Source organism: Rhinolophus sinicus, chromosome 12 (assembly GCF_057876585.1).
Source record: "Rhinolophus sinicus isolate RSI-liver-muscle chromosome 12, RSI-T2T, whole genome shotgun sequence".
Lineage (NCBI taxonomy): Eukaryota > Metazoa > Chordata > Mammalia > Chiroptera > Rhinolophidae > Rhinolophus > Rhinolophus sinicus.
Window position 1 is genome coordinate 36,437,931 of NC_142512.1, and position 17,469 is coordinate 36,455,399.

A 17,469-nucleotide genomic window follows, 5' to 3' on the forward strand; every position below is an offset into this window, starting at 1 on the left:
ACCTTCTTACGGGTGACTTTGTTTGTACAGTAATAACACAAGAAAGGAAGGCAGGCTGAGGTTCTAGAGGGATGGCATGGGTCAGTGTAGTGAGGACTGGTCCCTCTAATTTCACTGTCATAAATGGTGGTGGCTTGTCAGCTGTGATACAGATTCTTCTACTGCCCAGCTCTGAGCTTTGGACAAGCTCAGCTCCTGCTCTGGATCTCACCTGCCTCCTTCATTAATGGGGAGCATCATCCCTGCTACTCCATGACCTAAGGATCACCAGGGTACCCATCTGTTTTTGTTTAAAAAAAAAAAAGTGCTATATAATGCACACTCCATTTGCTGTTTTTAATCTTAGCTAGGATAATGATAAAGACTCTCTCATCTTTGGGATGCAAATGCCAGTGTTTTGGGATTGAATGTGTAAAATTCGTAGTAACCACTGTTACGTAAAACACAAATGAAAGAACAGTTGAAATCTGCAAGGCTAGTCAGTGTTGGCACTAACATTTGTTCAAGACTTTGGCTTCCAGGCTCCATCCCATGTGCCTCCCCCATTCTAGGATGACCCTTCTCTTTTTCCCTTTCCTCGAGCCCTTACTCTATATTTCCCTCCTTGGTCTGTGGGGGTTAGACACCTGAAGTCCTCCAATTTACCTTGTTTACAGGCCAAGGCTCAAGCCTTGCAGTTCGGGCTTTACCCGGATGGTCACTTCGTGGTTATCTTCAGGCCACTCTCCGCTGCAGCATATTGTTCAGCCCAGTGCTCTCAGGTAGGACTTGACTTTTCACATCAAAGTTGTTTAGCTATCTTGTGGTGGTCAATTTCTACACTGCTGAACTTACCGCCTTTAAGCACCATTTCAGAGCCGCTAAATAAATGCAAAAGATGATAACAGTTTATAGGAACCCTGCATTTTATCGCTCTGTAAGTGAACAAACCCATCCAGCCAATGGCAACCGGCCGAACTGAGGTTTGCCTGCATCCTCCTGTACTTCCATTACTTCTAGAAAAAGGTGGCCCTCAGGGCCAGGAGAATTAATGACTTAATGCCTACAAAGCTCTAGGAACAACTTACTGTAGATAAAGTCTCATTATCCTTAATTGTTATTATTATTGTTGTTATTCTTAACCCAACTCCCACGAAAAGCTGCTACAGCTCCTTAATGACCTCAGGACGGGGGTTTAATTAATACCTCTTCTGAATGCCAGAGGCCCGGGGCACGCTGTTGCCGCCCCCTACCTCCGGCCCCACCCCCTCTGAGCTCCGCCCACAGGGTCCCCCAACTCTGCACCATCCTCCTCCCTTTACTACCCCCTCCCCATAATCTCACATACCTCCTTTGATCTAGCTTCCCTTTTCTGCAGTTTCCTAGTTCCCCAACGTATTTCTTTTGGTGCACAAACAGTTCTCAAGAGCCAAGCCTTTTGGGGGTCACGAAAGCTAAGAGAGGGTTCCCTGAGCCCACCCTTCCCCCTTGCAGTCCCCACTTCCTGTACTGCATCCCAGGTCTCCCATCCCACCTCAGTGAGAACTTCAGGGCTGTTCTTCAGGTGGTGAGGCCGGTTGGGTGGGTTGGCTGGTTTAGGGTTACGAAGTTTGGCACTAACTCACAGCCCGGGCAGCTGCCTTCTTTAATTAATTAATTCCAATTTTTACAAAACTATCTCTCCAATTGGACCTCAGCACATGCCTCTGGGGCATATGTCATATCAATTACAGACAACAATGAAGCGTGCTGCCTAAAAGAATCTGTGAGCTTTTTAAAGATTCAAACATAATTTGGGCCTAACTGCTTTAAAGCACTCTGCTGTAGACAGACCTTGAGACAGAACCCTCCAAGGTAGGAATTAGGCTGTAATGGGTCCACTTAGAGATAGGAGGATGTTTCCTGCTGGGTCCCTGCCCTCAGTTGCCCATACTCCCTGACCCCAGGGTTCCTCCTTGCCTTTCCTTAGATAGCCAGGAAGCTGACCTGTTGCGGATGGTGTGGTGGCCTCGCTTCACTAATACCAATGTCCCTCAAATTCTAAAGTCCACCTCCCCATTGTCCTAATTTGTATGGATAAAGATGGATCTCAGGCCCTCTAACAATAGGACGGGGACTGACTTGATCCGTCCCTTTGTCCATCAGCAGAGATGGTATATGCAGGGTTAACTGATGCTTTCACAGTGGTTTGAATTAGGAAAATGGTTGAAGATGTTGCTTGAGGGCAGAGATGATTTCTTAATGGTCCTCGATTCCCACCTTGTGTGACATTTGGTAGATGCTTCAGGAAAGCTGATAGAACGTTAAAGCTAAAGAGAGGAGAGAGCGTGCAGTGCAGCCACAAATATTTTTCTATGTGTAAAGCAAGCAGGCAGAGATGGGACTGGCCTAAAACACTAGTCTCATCAACATCATCCTCGCTACCCAACTGGAAATAAACAGCATTAGTAGACCAGGTCAACATGGATTTCCTTATCTATTTAACTCATTTATTTATTGGCGTGAGTTGACTGTGATTCACTCTGTCCTTTTATGTTTGCTGAAATTCTGGCTGTCCATTTGAGTCCAAACTTCCAGAGAGCAGAGACCACATCTGTTCGATTTGCTTTGTATGGTGTCCAGCAAAGGGCTGCAGTCCAGTGTCACAGAAAAGTCCTGGACTTGGACCCTGGTGACCCGGGTTTTAGGTCTGGCCTTGTGACCCTTAAAATACAGACCTCATTTTTATTCAGTGTTTAAAACAAAACAAAACAAAACAAAACAAACAAACAGTGGGAACCACATTTTCTGCCCTTCCTACTTCCCAGGGTTGAAGGAAGGATTCAAGTGAGGCAATGCAAAAGAAAGATTTGTAGAAATTGTCACATATATATGGTTTCTAAAAAATTATAAAATGCCCAAGAGTAATCAAAATCCAAACTCTGAGATGCTTCAAACTGAGAAGCTGATGTACAGAGACCACAGCTGTAGGGAACTGTGAACCACATGATGGTTCCAGGCCATGCTACAGCTAAAACCAAGCTTGAGACCCAGGGACACTGGCTATCCCTCGTCTCTGTCCCCATGGTGAAACAGCTGCAGTCACAAAGCTGGCCTTTTAGTGCATCCTCCTTTTCCCTTCTAGGGCATCCTGGTATTTATTTGTAACTTTTCACCAGAATTCAGGTGGGGGTGGTGGGAGGTAAGGGAGCACAGAGTGAAGGTGCCCACGGCCCGTATCTCTTTAAAATTGGACATATACGCATGCGTGCACGTAGACATCCAAGCCCCATGACAGAAAAGCCGAAAGTCCAGTTTTCTGAGCTATCTCTAAACACTGTCACTTAGAAATATGAGAAAAAGTGAACAAAAGAGGGGCATCCAGGACAGCCCTATCGATGCTATAAAAGGGGCAGTTTCCTGTAAGAAGGGCTTACAGATGAGAATTGGATAGTAATTCTTAGGAAACGAATGGAATTACAAGGTATTAAGAAACACGGTCAGCTTTCTACTGTAGAATCCTGGGTATCAGATCTGGAAGACTCTTAAGAGCCATATAATCCCCCTTTTTGTTTTACAAAGCTTAAAAGGTGAAGTGATTGAGCAAAGGTCACAGCACTAAAGTATGAGAGCCTAGGAGACCATGACCACGGCTCTGGTTCCACGTCTGATAAGGTAGGACATTAGTTAATAGGTGGGCAGGAGACCACGGCTACTGCCCCTCCAGGCGGTAAAAACTGTGACTAAGGGTACATCTCTGGAAACTTGGGAAGCAAGGAAATGCAGTGAACACGGAGCTTGTACCAGGCCATCCAGCTCACCTTACAGAAACCAGAGAGCTCTGCTGCTGTTTAAATTAAATCTTGAAGGTTGTCAGAACTGTCAAAGTGTACAGAACTTTTTACTTAAACTTTGTAATTTAAAAAAATGGGTTCTGCTGGTGTCTGCCCACTGCCTTAAGGAGAACGTTAGTGAAGAACTTTATCCAAGGCCAGGAAACCAGTATAACAGAAGCCTGATGGTCCAATAATGCCAGGTGTGGGTGCTAAATGTTGCCAGCTGTGTTGAGCGAAGACCCTTCTTTTGGTAGGTTTGTGAAGGGGAGGAGTGAAGGGAGAGCAGAGGAACTGGGATCTCATTGCTAGCCCTGAGGCCTGAAGCCTGCCAAAATATCAGTCACCAAAGCTTCAGATACACAGGGGCAAGTCCCAGGATCCTGGAGAGAGAAAAAAAGAGAAACAATTGTAATAAATAAAGGAGATGCGGACGTGGAACTGAGTATTAGAATTATTCTCCATCACATGCCAAGGTTACTTGTTTTGACTCCACAGGAATATGTAGCAGTTTTTCACAGTGGGCCTGTCAAACCCTCTAAAAGAACAGCACACTGGAAGTCACAAACCCAGGTCTTGTTCTGGCTCCATTGTTTACTGGGCTGGGCGACTTTCGCTGAGCTATTAAACATTCCTTGGCCTGAATTTCCTTCATTGGGAATAATACCTGTCCTTCCTGTCTCACAGGGTTGCTGGAAGATCTGATGAGATAATGGACCTAACCTCCCTGAAAAAAACCATAAAGCACTCTCAAATGGAAGGTAAGAATATTACTATTTTAATTACTAGGAGCCCTTCAGCAGGTTGGCCTGTGTGGGTGGAGAGTCATAGAGACTGGAAGGTCACCTTGTTTCTTTAGCCATCACTCTGCACACCCCTCTTCCAAGCAGGATAGCCCTGACAGGCAGGGGGGGTGGGGAGGTGGTGGTGGAAGGGATCAAGTGTCCTAGAAGGAAAAGCTAGACATCTAAGTCAGGTGTTCTGGGCTCACCAGTCCCCACCGATGCCAAGTTCTTTCTTGCATTAGATCTAAGTCTTTCCTTCTACTACTAATGCTTATTTCCTCCTGTTCTGCCTAAAGATTTTCTCTATCTGCTGAAATATGATATCATTTTTAGTATTTATCCTCTATTGAAGAACACGACCCTAAGTTGCCGAATTACGATCTCTGGAGTATAGAGTCCAAGTGTAATAAAAACCAAGTGTCTGCTTTCGGAAAGGAACAAGGACAAAGTTAGCCCTTGAACCCCTTTATTTATAATGTTTCAATCTCTTCCCTAACCTTGTTCCAGGCTCAGGTCATTTTGCATTGAACAAGAATTTGTGTGTGTGTGTGTGTGGGGGGGGGGGTGCTATTTTGGAGAGAAGTAACCCGCATCTGTATTAAAAATGTGTAGAGGTCAGCCTTAGTGCAGGAACATTTGCTAAGTGTGATTTTAGTAACAGAAAGAGGATAAGTTGCAATTAGGGTAAGATTTGGAAAACATCAGGGAAGTTTGTTTTATGGTGGGAAAATGTCATCCAAATCCTCCAAGTTGCTGTCTTGGGTCTTCTCCACCTTAGGCATTCACCTTGCCTTGTTCATTTTCCCTCTCTGTACTCCAAGCACTTTCGTTATGGATACCCTCTCTTGGCTCTGAACTTGGATAAATGCTACCTTGTTAGCTAACAGTACCATTAATTATATTAATGATTAATAGCTAATTAGTCATAATGCTGTAATACTTACAGTGGAGGCCTCCTTTCTTGCAGCAGCTCTATGGCTCAAGCACACACATTTCCCCTTCCCTATTCCTGGCCACAGAACCAGAGCGGCTCTCAATTTGTTTTTCTGACCACTCTGGCAATCTCTATATATTTCTCCAGTTTTTGTTAGCTGTCTCATTCAACTGTCCAATGCCGCTGCTTATATTTTGCCTCCTTTATTTCTGTCCTCTGTCACTCACGCTGCCCTCCTGTAAACAGGAGGCCACAGTCAAGAGTTTTTTTTTACTTTATTTCATCAACCAAAGGCTCTTGTACTTCTAAATCTCATTTGGGCCTACTTTTCTACTTTGGCCCCTGCTTCACTTTACCTTTGCCTAATACTAACCCGCCCCCTATTTCGTGTAGTCCCACACCTTCTGCCCAAAACTCCCTTCCACTCTACGTTTTGGCTTCCTTTCAGCAACCACGCCCCCAGACCCCGGGAGAACGGTGCGCACGCGCAGTCCACGCGTTTACCTGGGCGCTCGGGAGTGGGCGGAGTGGGGGAGGGCGGGGGTGGAGCGGTAGTCGGCAGTTATCTGGGCGGCGGAGCGCTCACAATGTGGCAGGAGGGAGAAAAGGTGCACTAGGGCCGGACCCAGGGGCTGCGCATGCGCGCCGCCGCTCCCAGCGGCCGGGATGCCAAGGGGGCGGGCGGAGGGAGGTGTCGGGATCCCGGTTGGGCGGGGGGGCCGGAGAGGGAAGGGGCCGCGGGCGCGCGCGCGCGCGCTCTCGCCGCCGCTCTCCCTCCCTCCCTGCCCCCCTCTCTGCACACACATCCACACGCGCACACCCCCTCCCCTGCTCCCTCCCCGCGCGCCGCCCGCCCAGCGGGCCCCGCTCGGCCTCGCGCGCTCGGAAGGGAGTCGCGAGACGTCGGAGCGGCGGCCACGTAGCGCTGCGGCGGCCGAGGCCGGGTCTGCGGAGCGGCCCTGAGGACAGACGTTGGGCGGGGGGGAGGGGCCGGCCCGGCCGGCGGTTGTTACTCGAGCGCCGCGGCTACAGGCCCCCCGCCGCAGGATGGACCGCCGAGGCGGCGGTCGGGGCGGCGGAGGCGGAGGCGGCCGGCCCGGGTGAGTAGGGGCCCCTGCCCCCCAAGCACAAGCTACAGTCGCGGCTGCACCTCTTGCAACTGCCCGCCTGGCCGGCCGGGGCTCTGAGCGCCGGGTTAACCCTTCGCCCAGGCAGCTGCGTGCACTAGGCCGGAGCAGCTCCCATCCGGCTGGGAGGCCCGGGGCGCTGCGCCGCGCTTTGGCCGGGGGTGCCCGCTTTTGCCCCTTCGCCCCCTCCCTCACGGACCCGGGCTCCAGTTTTGCAGAGTCTGCTTGCTCCGAGACCCAAGGGAAGGCTGGAGCTGCATGGGTTAGCGGGCCAAGGGGAGGTTTGCACCGGTCCTCCTGCGAGCATTCTCCTGCCCTGCAGCTGGTGGCTTGCACCCACTGCCTCCCCCGCCCTGCGGTTGCGCCTAAACCTCCAACCCCTGGGAGTATTGTGCCGCCCAAGATAAAATGCATCTAGTGTACAGCCGCCCAACACTCACCCCCACGGGTAATGCAGACCTTTCTCCACCCCCACCTTCTCCTCCCCTCCAATCAGGTGCTACTTAAGATTCTCAGATGGGAGACACTAAAGGTAGTGGCACCCCCTTTACATCGGCACGTAACATGTTCATTGTCGAAGGATGTCTCCTGTAGAAATGATAAATGCCCCTGCCTCACCCTCGAAGTCTGTCTTTACGATTTAAGCTCCCATATGCTCTTTGAAGAGGTCCAGTGTTTGATCACATCTAGTACATCCCTCCCCCACAGCGCCCGCGCGCGTACACACACACACACACACACACACGCACACACACACACACACACACACTTCCTGATTGCTGAGCAGCCCCTGTCATCGCGATCCATTGTCAGGAATGGTTTGTGCCAATCAAAGGAGTGTGCTTTTGCCTTTGGAGAAGGGTGCTTTCCACAACCATGTTCTCAGGATATTCCTGCGTGAGTCTGTCTTTGATTGTCCCCATGTTCAAGCTTCATTATTATACTGTTTCCCTTATTATGCATCTCCCGTGGACCCTCAGTAATACCTGAGTGATGCATTTTCCCAGTTAATTAGATCCATACGGTCTGTGGGAATTTATTTTGTTGTAATGTTTAGCACCTATCATCAGGGCATAGTAAATAAATAGGGTAATATTTTGGAAGAATGTGTATTTTTTTCCAGAGACGGTTGGGCCCGTATTGTTCTGGGAATGGCAACTAGTATCTGCTTTGTTGACAACGTGTATGTTTAGGGAATGAAGAGCTGCTGTGGCTGGCTTGTGAGTGTGCGTGCGTGCGCGCGTGTGTGTGCTGCATGCAGGTGATGTTCCCATGTAAAGCTGATTTGAGAGGGGCGAGCTGCACTGTGATCCTCAGAGCAGGCAGGCAGCTTGTTTGTTTGTATCAGGACTGTGCACATGTATTCAAATAGGTACTATCTTTAGTATACTTTTGTTTAAAATGTTCACTGCTGAGTTTTAGTAAATCTGGAAATGTCTGCTTCAGTGGTTCTTGACCTTTCTTTGGGGTCATCGAATCTTTTAGGGTCCTCTTCTCAGTGAAATAGACACACATAATTTTGCATGTAATTACGGTCATCTTGAAACTGGTCCTGGGACCTCAGGTTAAGATCTATATTATGCAAAAGTGAAAGGAACTTCAGTTTTGTGTTTTGCTTTTTTTTTTTTTTTTTCCCTTAGGGATTAGCTTTACTTTGGTCCTGAGCAATAAGCAACAAAGTAGGCTATATGTGTATCCTTGTGTTTTATTTGATTACAATGAGTTAGATACTTGTATCATTTCCCAGTCTTCCTGTGAAAAAGGAGATGTATGTGAGAGTTGCAGGAAAAGTTACAACTGGAGTCAAAATTTGTTTAAATTTGACCAGTCGATAATGTATGTTCCTTTCACTGTATTTTAAATGTAGCAAATTTCAACAGCAAAGCCAGTGGTCTGTTTTATGATGCCTATCTGGAATCTTTATGTGTTGGTTGAGGTTGATCTGATCTCTTAAAAGAAGGCTTTATCATTCCCATAGTAGAGCACCTGCTCAGTGAAGTTTTTTTCAACTTTATTAAATATGATTTCATGTCTTTATTCAGGGCAATGTTACCATCAGAATCATCCATTTTAAAATTTGTTTTAATGGAAGGATTTTAATTGTAGTTAGGGAGTTCAGTCTCCATGTTTAAAACCTAGAACTAGGGATGAACGTTGTACCATTCTATGATTAAGCAGGGGGTAACTATCATCTACTCTTGTTTAAATCGCTCTGCACCCAGACTTTGCCTTTTGATCATATTTTAATCAAGAGACATTTATTCTAGCTTGTGATTGTGTTTTGATGGGCAGGACATTAAAGAAGTACAGTCCTCAGCTCTCCAGGAGCTTACAGTTCTGACTATTTTTCGCGTAATCCTTTGAGACATTCATATTTTTTGCATTTTGGGGGTTCTGAGAGGCTAAGGAATTCATGGTATTAACAGCTTTTTGGAAGGCAAGGGAGCCTTGGAATCTTCCACACACCTGAAGAATAGCATTTAGTCTAATAATTGTACAGTATACCCTAAGAAGTTTGGAAGCATGCTGAGATTACATATATTGCATTTTTTTATTATCTAATAAACATGCTTGAAGTGGTTTATATTACAGGTTACATTTTTTGTTCATGTCATGCCTGAAGTTTTACTGTCGGAAATTATTTGCCTATCCTAAACCCAAACCATTTCAGAGTTGCAAATATGTCACTTTCCTTTGTCAGCATAGTATAGTGACAGATCATTAAAATCTCGGGCCAGGGTGCCTCCTTGGTTTTTAATATTGTAGAACCTCTTCCAACCAGTCACTTACCTAGTTAAACACCCACACACCACAGAGCAGCTGATCATATAACACGTATGGCTGTGAGAAGAGCATTCTCTCTGCCAGATTCAGAGCTTGGAAGCTGGAAAACAATTGCATAGCAGTGGAACACTTCAGGAGTAGTGGTGCCAGGAACTCACTCCTGACTTCATACGAACAGCTTGCTTTAGTTTCTTCAACACTCTTCTTCAGATTCCCTTCCCTTAGGAGGTTTCAGATCTGCAGCTCCCACTCAGGGGAAACAACACCTACTTTCTGCAACTGTGGCCTCCAGATCTGATTCGTGACACCCAGAGCTGTTTCCATTTCTGCTCTGAGTATGGGAAGTAATCTCGTAGTGTGGTAAGAAAATACTTTTCAAGTCTGTAGCAAAAAAGTTGATTAGTAATGCTACTGATGTGATTTTTGTTTTTGCATGTCTGAAGCCTGTTGAAGAAGTAAACTGTAAAAGTGAACGGTTAAAAAAACAAAACAAAACAATAAAAAAAAACCCTTCTCTCAAGGGTTTTAGATAATTTCACCAGAAATGTGAAGATACTCTTGAGTTTCATTTCCCTTGTTCTAAAAAGTCAGTTGAGAGACAGCCAACAGCAACAACAACAACAAAAATAACCTGTGGATCTCTTGTATTTTGAACCATCACCTTTGGAACTAGTTATCCTAAAGGAGGTGTCTGCATTTCCTCACTGGGAATTCTTGGGTCTTGTGCTACGGTTTTAAATATAGTATTTTTCTCAGCTATCGTCATTGTTTCAGACAGTTAGCCCTTGAATTTACTTTGATTGAGGTGAATTGGTGTTGCAGTGAGTGCCTTTAGCTGAAGGAGGGTCTGGGAGATGCTCCTTTGGAGCCAGGCAGAACTCGGTTTGAATCCCAGCTCCACCATGTATTAACTTTATGGCATTGGGCAAGTCACCCCGACCTGTCTGGCCTCAGTTTCCTCATCAGCAGAATGAGATTTGTTATGAGAATTAGAGGTAATGTATCCAAGCTTCTAGCACAGTTCCTGGCACAAGTACATGTAAAGACTCAATAAATGATAGGACACAGGTGACAGGGGAGTATAACTACAGATCTTTTTGGCTTACAAGCTTTAGAAGTCTGGCGCTGCAATCTGCATACTTTCATTTGTGCAGATTTGGGATGAAAAAAATTGCAAATATTTGTCTTGGAGCATACCTAAGTCTTGCAGGTGCAGTGTGGAACTTTGATTTGTTGCTCTCTGGCTGGCTGAACTTGGTGGAGACTAAACTTAGCTCCAAATTCTACAGAGTTACCCACAGGCTGTGCTTGTTTTAAGCCTATTCAGAGCTTATGGTGGTGAAAGGGGTGTTTTAGGACATTAACTTATCTCAATGAGTTCAGTGTCCAGAGTTGAGTCACATGCAAAGCCTTGTGTAAATTTTCATGGTTAGTGCAAGCTATAAAGCGCTCGGTAGAATCAGTGAGGACGTCAGATGCTTATTTTAGTTAACCTGTTTGTTTATATAGCAGTTAGCTTTGATTTTTACACTTACGAACATTTTCTCTTAAAGAATTCCCATTGCTCTTCTAAAGTTTTGATGATAAACTCTTATTAGAGCTATAGGTTTGAGTGCCTTAGGCATTTTTGCTTTGGTTGGAGAAGGAAAGAAAGGTAAGATCTCTTTACCTGTCAAATACTATGAACTGTCCACTTTAGGTGTGTATCTACAGATTCTGTGTGTAGTTCCTAACCTTGTTTTTTTAGCCCAAAAGGGCAGTTTTATGATAAACTATGATGCCATTTCCCCCCCCCCCTTTTAAAAACAGTTTAAGAGATTGATTACTTTGAAAAGTAAATGGTTAGAGTTTTATTCAGTGCATAGAACTGTTAAAATAGGATTTCTTGGGTTCTCCAGAATTGTTATTCTATCATTTTTTTAAGGGTGTCATTGTGACGAGTCTGTGAGCCGACAAGAGTTACCTAGAAACTTTTCAGATAAGTACATCAGTAGTGCACCAGGATTTACCTCAAGGGAATCTGCTAATCCTTATTTTCTGTTGGTACTGAGCCATCTCTAGGGGCTTGCCCACCAGGGGAAGCAGTCAGTAGTATTGGATTGCTGATAGAGATTGGCAAATAATGGTCTTAGCCTCACCTTAGATTTTGCAGAACACTTGAAAGAACTTAATCTTGGCCAGAATGTTTAATGATAACAGCACTCATGCTTTGCGAGCCCAGACTAACTAAACAAATACAATTTAGATGATGGAGTTAAATATTTTTTTCTCAACTGTAATACATTTTGTAAGTAAATTTTTTCTTGGGAGGGGTTGCTATTCTCTTTATTGTTTTTTTCTGGTTTGCTAAAACCAGTCAATCAGTGTGTGGTGAGATGGGATTGTTGGAAGAGAACAGACATCGGAAGGATGCAAAGAATGACTGCGTAGCCTGATTTTATGGTCTTTACTATGCATGTAGCATCAGAGGGTTATGACTCTTAGCTAGATTTCACAAAGATATACAGCACTGGGTGATTCCTTTTGTCTTTGATGCTAGTGAAGAATATAGTCTTTAACATATTTATGCTTTGGAATTTTGGTTCAGTTTTGAAGTTTGATTCAGTTTTTGGGATTCAATGGAACATAACTTAAAAAAAATTTTTTTTTTTAATTGGGGAATATTGGTGAACAGTGTGTTTCTCCAGGGCCCATCAGCTTCAAGTCGTTGTCCTTCAGTCTAGTTGTGGAGGGTGCAGCTCAGCTCCAAGTCCAGTTGCCATTTTCAATCTTTAGTTGCAGGGGGCGCAGCCCACCATCTCATGCGGGAATCGAACTGGCAACCTTGTTGTTGAGAGCTCTGGCTCTAACCAATTGAGCCATCCGGCTGCTGCGCCTGGAACATAACTTCTTAATTACACTGTGTGACTTACAAAATGAGATTTAAGACTAGGCCCTTATGAATTGTTTTCACCCTTTTGAATAACCATTTTAATATATCTAAAGTAGTACCAGTGGCCTGTGAACATTGAAACATATGGTAAAGTGTGGGGGTTTTTTGTTTTGTTGTGAGGGGTGTTTGTGATTTCAGTTATATGGATAAATCTGTATTTTCCCCCAATTCCTCTTAAGACTGTGACCCAGATGCCCAGTGACGTTTCCTGTATTAACGTACTATTAGAGCTGGAGTTTGAGGTTAAAGGTCCTCCTTGTAGAGAACCCTACAGTCCCTTCCTTCCTTCCTTTTCATACAAATTCATTTAAATTAATTCCGCGGAAGTTTGGGAAAAAAACTAAATGTCCATCAGTATAGAATTGGTTAGATAAATTAGGGTATATTCATGAAATGAACAAATTTCACATAGCTACAGAAAAGAATGAGTAAACTTTATATATAGCTATGGAAAATTTCTAAGCTATATTGTTAATGAAAATAACAGGAATATAATGTGTTACTGTTTGTATAAAAGCTTGGATGGGAGAGTGATTATATTTGGGGATTTTCCTACATATCATAAAATAACTCCAAGAAATGAATCATCAGTGTCATAAGAAACTAATAATATTGGTTGTCAGTCGGGGGAGTGAACTGGATGAATGAAGGAACTGAGTTCGAGGGAAATGCTTCACTGTATTATTTTTTAGAGTAAAATTTTAATTAAAGTAGACAGTAACAGAAAAGTAGGGAAAGCATAGGAGTACCCAGAAAAATCACAGACTTTTCTCTGTGTAATCAGCAGATTACACAGATTATTTCTAGAACGAAAAATAGGTTAACATCCCAGAAGCCTTTCCTGTCCTCTGCCGGTTAACGCTCTCCCAAAGGTTGCCACCATTCTGAGTTCTGGCATCATAGATTAGTTTTGCTTGTTTTTTCCAGCTTCACGTAAGTGGAATACAGTATGTACTCATTTGTGTATGGTTTCCTTATCTCAGAATTATGTTTGTAAGATTTACCCATGTTGTGTGAGCAATAGTTTATTCTCATATACTGGTCCATTGTATGCATATATTATAATTTATTTGTCCATTCTACCACTGATGGACGTTTGGGTTGCTCTTGGTTTTGGCTAGCATGAGTAATGATGCTCTATTTACTACATACTTTTCTGTACTTAACATTTTTGGTCCATGTGAATGTATACCTATTAAATAGTTTTTTTATTTTAAAAGTATCCCCCAACTGATCCATAGGAAAACCGTAATGTCATATTTTAAATTAAATATTAAGATATTTAATGGGGCACAATAATTTCAAACTATTTCTTTTTTACATTCTCAAAAACCCGGCTTGAATTTTCACAATATTAAGAGAGTTCCCAAGCCAACCTAACAGAAAACCCTGTATTCTTTTATCCTGAAATAGAGGGGTTAAGTATGATAGAAAATGTCTTAAAAATAATTACAACTTTTGAAAGATTTGTTTCTGTAACTGCTATTTATTTTACTATATCATTTCATAATATTGAAATCACAATCCTTCCTGTATTGTTAATTATTAAAATATTTTTTATTTAATATAATTTTTATAACTGCTATATATTTAAACTTTTTGGAAACCCAAGGTTTTAAACAAATAGCAACATGAAAAACTTACTTAAATGTAGTTTACCTTGTTTTGAATATTTAGAAATTTGGTGGACCCGTCAACCAGTTGGTTGGTGGCATGCATTTGTATATACTCCATGCACTTTAATAATTGCTGAAGCATTATTTCTATTAAAAACTGAATTTGATCAAATTTTTTGTTTTAATTGCAGTAATGCCATTTTCCCCTCCTTTTTGCCCAAACATGAAAATATTGATTAAAGTTTATACCTGTAAACCAGTGGTTTTCACCCAAGAGTGATTTTGCCTCCGAGGGACATTTGGCCATGTCTGGACTCATCTTTGTCACGAGCATGGCTGGGGGTGTGCTGTTGGCATCTCCTGAGTAGAGGCCAGGTATGCTGCTCAATATCCAACAGTACACAGGACAGCCCCCCATAACAAAGAATTATCTGGTCTAAAATGTCAACTATGCTGAGTTTGAGAAACCCTGCTGCGAAGTAACTAGTCACTAAACTGATGCTACTAGGCAAATAGCAATTTTAGCACTGACCTTGTTAGAGTTAGCATATGAAACTCACTTAGTTTAGCTAGTCTAGAGAAGAAATAAGCTAGGTAATTTTAAAATAGTAAGAGGGTTTTAAATGTGAAGACTGATTTTAGTATAAGTTTTAGTGGACCACTCATCTTTTTGATAGGCTATTTACAGTCTCCTAGTGGGTAAAGCCAGATTTTCTTGGAATATAGCTATTATCTAAAAGGTTATTCACAAAGAGAAAAAGTCTTTACATATATTACATAGCAAAGACTTTTAGAGGTATAATTTTTTTCAAAAGCAGAGACATTTTTACTTTTATTATCCTAATGTATATCTTGCTCTCTTCTAAAAGAAAATATTGGCTGTTTGACATAAAATATATTTTAATCTTTTTTTTTTTTAATCTTGTATACTATGGTAACTTAGAAAAACTTAATATTGCTAAGTAAGAAAATGTTTAACTTAAATTTGGAAAATACATGCATAGCAGAAAAATGATCTAATTTCAAATGATAATTTTTTCCTGTGAGGTTGTGGTAAAGAATATTTACACTTCTGTGTCTCTCCTAACTTGTCAGGTATTATAACAAAATCCAAAAGGTAGTTTGTTCTGCCTTCCAGTCCCTCTTCAACCTTTTCATCACCTCAAATTGAAAGTTAGGTTTTTGCTTTTCTTTAAAAATGATTTATGTCTCTAAGGCCAGGTGCTGCACTGAGCGCTAAAAGACATGTCCACAGGTGCCAACTGTTGCAGGGTGGGACTGTTCTAAATCTAGAACTGTTGTTTATTTGATTCCCTATATAGCACGATTTCTCAAACTTTTTGACCATGATCCATGGTAAGAAGCAGTGCACGCATGCCCACCTTTGTTCACTCATATTCACACTCTCACCACATCTGAAACCATAGCTTCATGAAACAGCACTTCCTTACTATGTGAGGCAGTCTGTTATTTTTTTGTTCTATTCCATTTCATTTTTAAAAATTGGGTTGGGACAGGCAGCTTGAAAATCACTGACCTGTACAGTGCTTCACAAAATGTATTTTCTTGAAGTAGATGAAATGGGGGTAGGCAGGAGGGATAAAATCTATGCTTAGAAGTATGAGTTTCAAGTAGAACGCTAAGAAATGTGTCATTAAGAAAATCCTTATATTTATGAACTTACTTGCTTCATAGAAGAATAATTCTTAATTCTAGCCTGCCTAGAACGCGGGCAGGGTTTTATGGTCAGGTCCTTGTTTTGCCTCGCATTTAAGCTGTGGTCTTCCAGGAGGCAGTACACCTTCTGCTACTATGCACACAGCCTGCCTGTTGATTCATTAAGTTAGGCAGAACTGAGACGATTAATAAACACATAGAGAGTTTTTAAACACTACAGTATAACTTCCTTTAACACAAAGCCTGGCTCAAACAATAGTTTACTTGTGTAGAGAGGTTACAGAATAAAAATACAGCAAGAATTCAGTAGGGAATGTTTAGTTCTGTGTGAACTGAATCAGACTCTGGCTTGGACTATATTTCAGAGATGGCCCTATCAGAAAAGCAGTCCTCAGAACCTGGTTCTCCAGAAGGACAAAATTTAAAAGTTGCTTCGTTGGAGTTTTCTTTCATTTCTGTACCCAAAGTTATATATCCTGTGTACATGCCTATATTTTATTTATTTATGTAACCTTTTACATAGCATTTACCACTTAAATCCTTATGTAACCCTTTGAGGTACATATTATTACCCCCATTTTGCCAACAGGGAAATTGAGACAAAGTGAGGTTATGTAACTTGCCAAGCTGAGTATGTACTTTTCTTGACATTGAGATTTTTTTAAAGCAAATACCCATTAAATCATTTTGCTAGTTGAAAAATTCATTTCAAAAACCAGAATTTAAAATCCATAAATATTTCTGGCTTTTAGAAACCAGAAACTGAGTAAGTCAGTTGTTTGAATTTTTAAATTAGTGTGCAACAAAAATGACATTTTGGTGTGCATACAGTTCTGTGAACATCAGTACATGGGTAGATTCCTGTAACCACCACCACAATCAGGATACAGAACTGCTCCATCACCCAAACAAACTCCCTCCATCATCCCTTTGCATTCATACTCTCCCCCACCCTCCACCACTGGCAACCACTGACCTGGGGTCCATCGCTATACTTTTGTCTTTTGGAGACTGTTATGTAAATAGCATCATGCATTATGTAACCTTTTGAGACTGGCTTCTTTTACTCAGCATAATGCCTTTGAGATTCAGCCAAGTTTTTGTGTGTATCAGCAGTTTGTTCCTTTTTATTGACAAGTAATATTCCATTATATGGCTGTACCACAAATTTATCCACTCACCAGTTGAAGAACATTTGAATTGTTTCTAGTTTTGGGTGATTATAAACAGAGTGAGTGTACTCTTTTGCATCACCACCAGAAACATATGAAAGTTCCAGTTGTTCTGGATCTTTGTCAGTACTTGATATTGTCAGTATGTTACTTTAGTCATTCTAATAGGTAAATAGGAATAATTCATTTTGAGCTTTATGACCAAAATATGAGTGACAGGCCCAGCTCTGCCATTGACCTAGCTGTTGACCTTAGAGGAGCCGTTTAACTTTTCTGAGCTTCTTGTTTCCTCATCTCTCAGTTTCCTCATCTCTCATATGATAGAGAATATTGAATATAAGTTCTCTTGCAGCCCCCAAATTCTTTGAAGGGGAAAGATATCCTTGGCAAGAGGACACATTTGTGTTTGCTTGTAGAAAAAAATCTATTGACTGATCTCAGCTAACGTACAAACATTTTAAGCAGTGTATATATATATATATATATATATATATAGAGAGAGAGAGAGAGAGAGAGAGAGAGAGAGAGAGAGGAGAGAGAGAGAGAGAGAGAGAGAATCCATATGGAATAACTTGATATTTATAACTATAATTTATCCTTTGGAGCTAAACATAGTAATACTGTGATAGCATGTGTCATATCTATATGCTA

The 17,469-nt window shown here is 42.3% G+C and overlaps 1 protein-coding gene and 1 long non-coding RNA gene across 3 annotated transcripts in view; one reads left to right on the top strand and one right to left on the bottom strand.

Annotated features, from left to right (window-relative positions):
* Positions 1 to 2,446: 2,446 nt before the first annotated feature.
* LOC109451951 (uncharacterized) lies at positions 2,447 to 6,158 on the bottom strand. The gene is made up of 3 exons (XR_002138065.3): positions 6,015 to 6,158; positions 3,780 to 4,174; positions 2,447 to 2,682 (listed from the first exon to the last, which is right to left on the bottom strand). It is a non-coding gene; the product is annotated as an uncharacterized LOC109451951 (long non-coding RNA).
* Positions 6,159 to 6,327: 169 nt separating this feature from the next.
* ZNF652 (zinc finger protein 652) overlaps positions 6,328 to 17,469 on the top strand; it is a 58,315-nt gene continuing 47,173 nt past the window's right edge. Inside the window, exon 1 of one of the 2 annotated variants that reach the window (XM_074320612.2) lies at positions 6,328 to 6,610. The gene's annotated coding sequence lies outside the window, so the exon portion shown is untranslated. Of the gene's footprint in view, positions 6,611 to 7,405; positions 7,535 to 17,469 lie in introns of those variants that run through there. The other variant, XM_074320613.2, reaches the window with a different exon arrangement.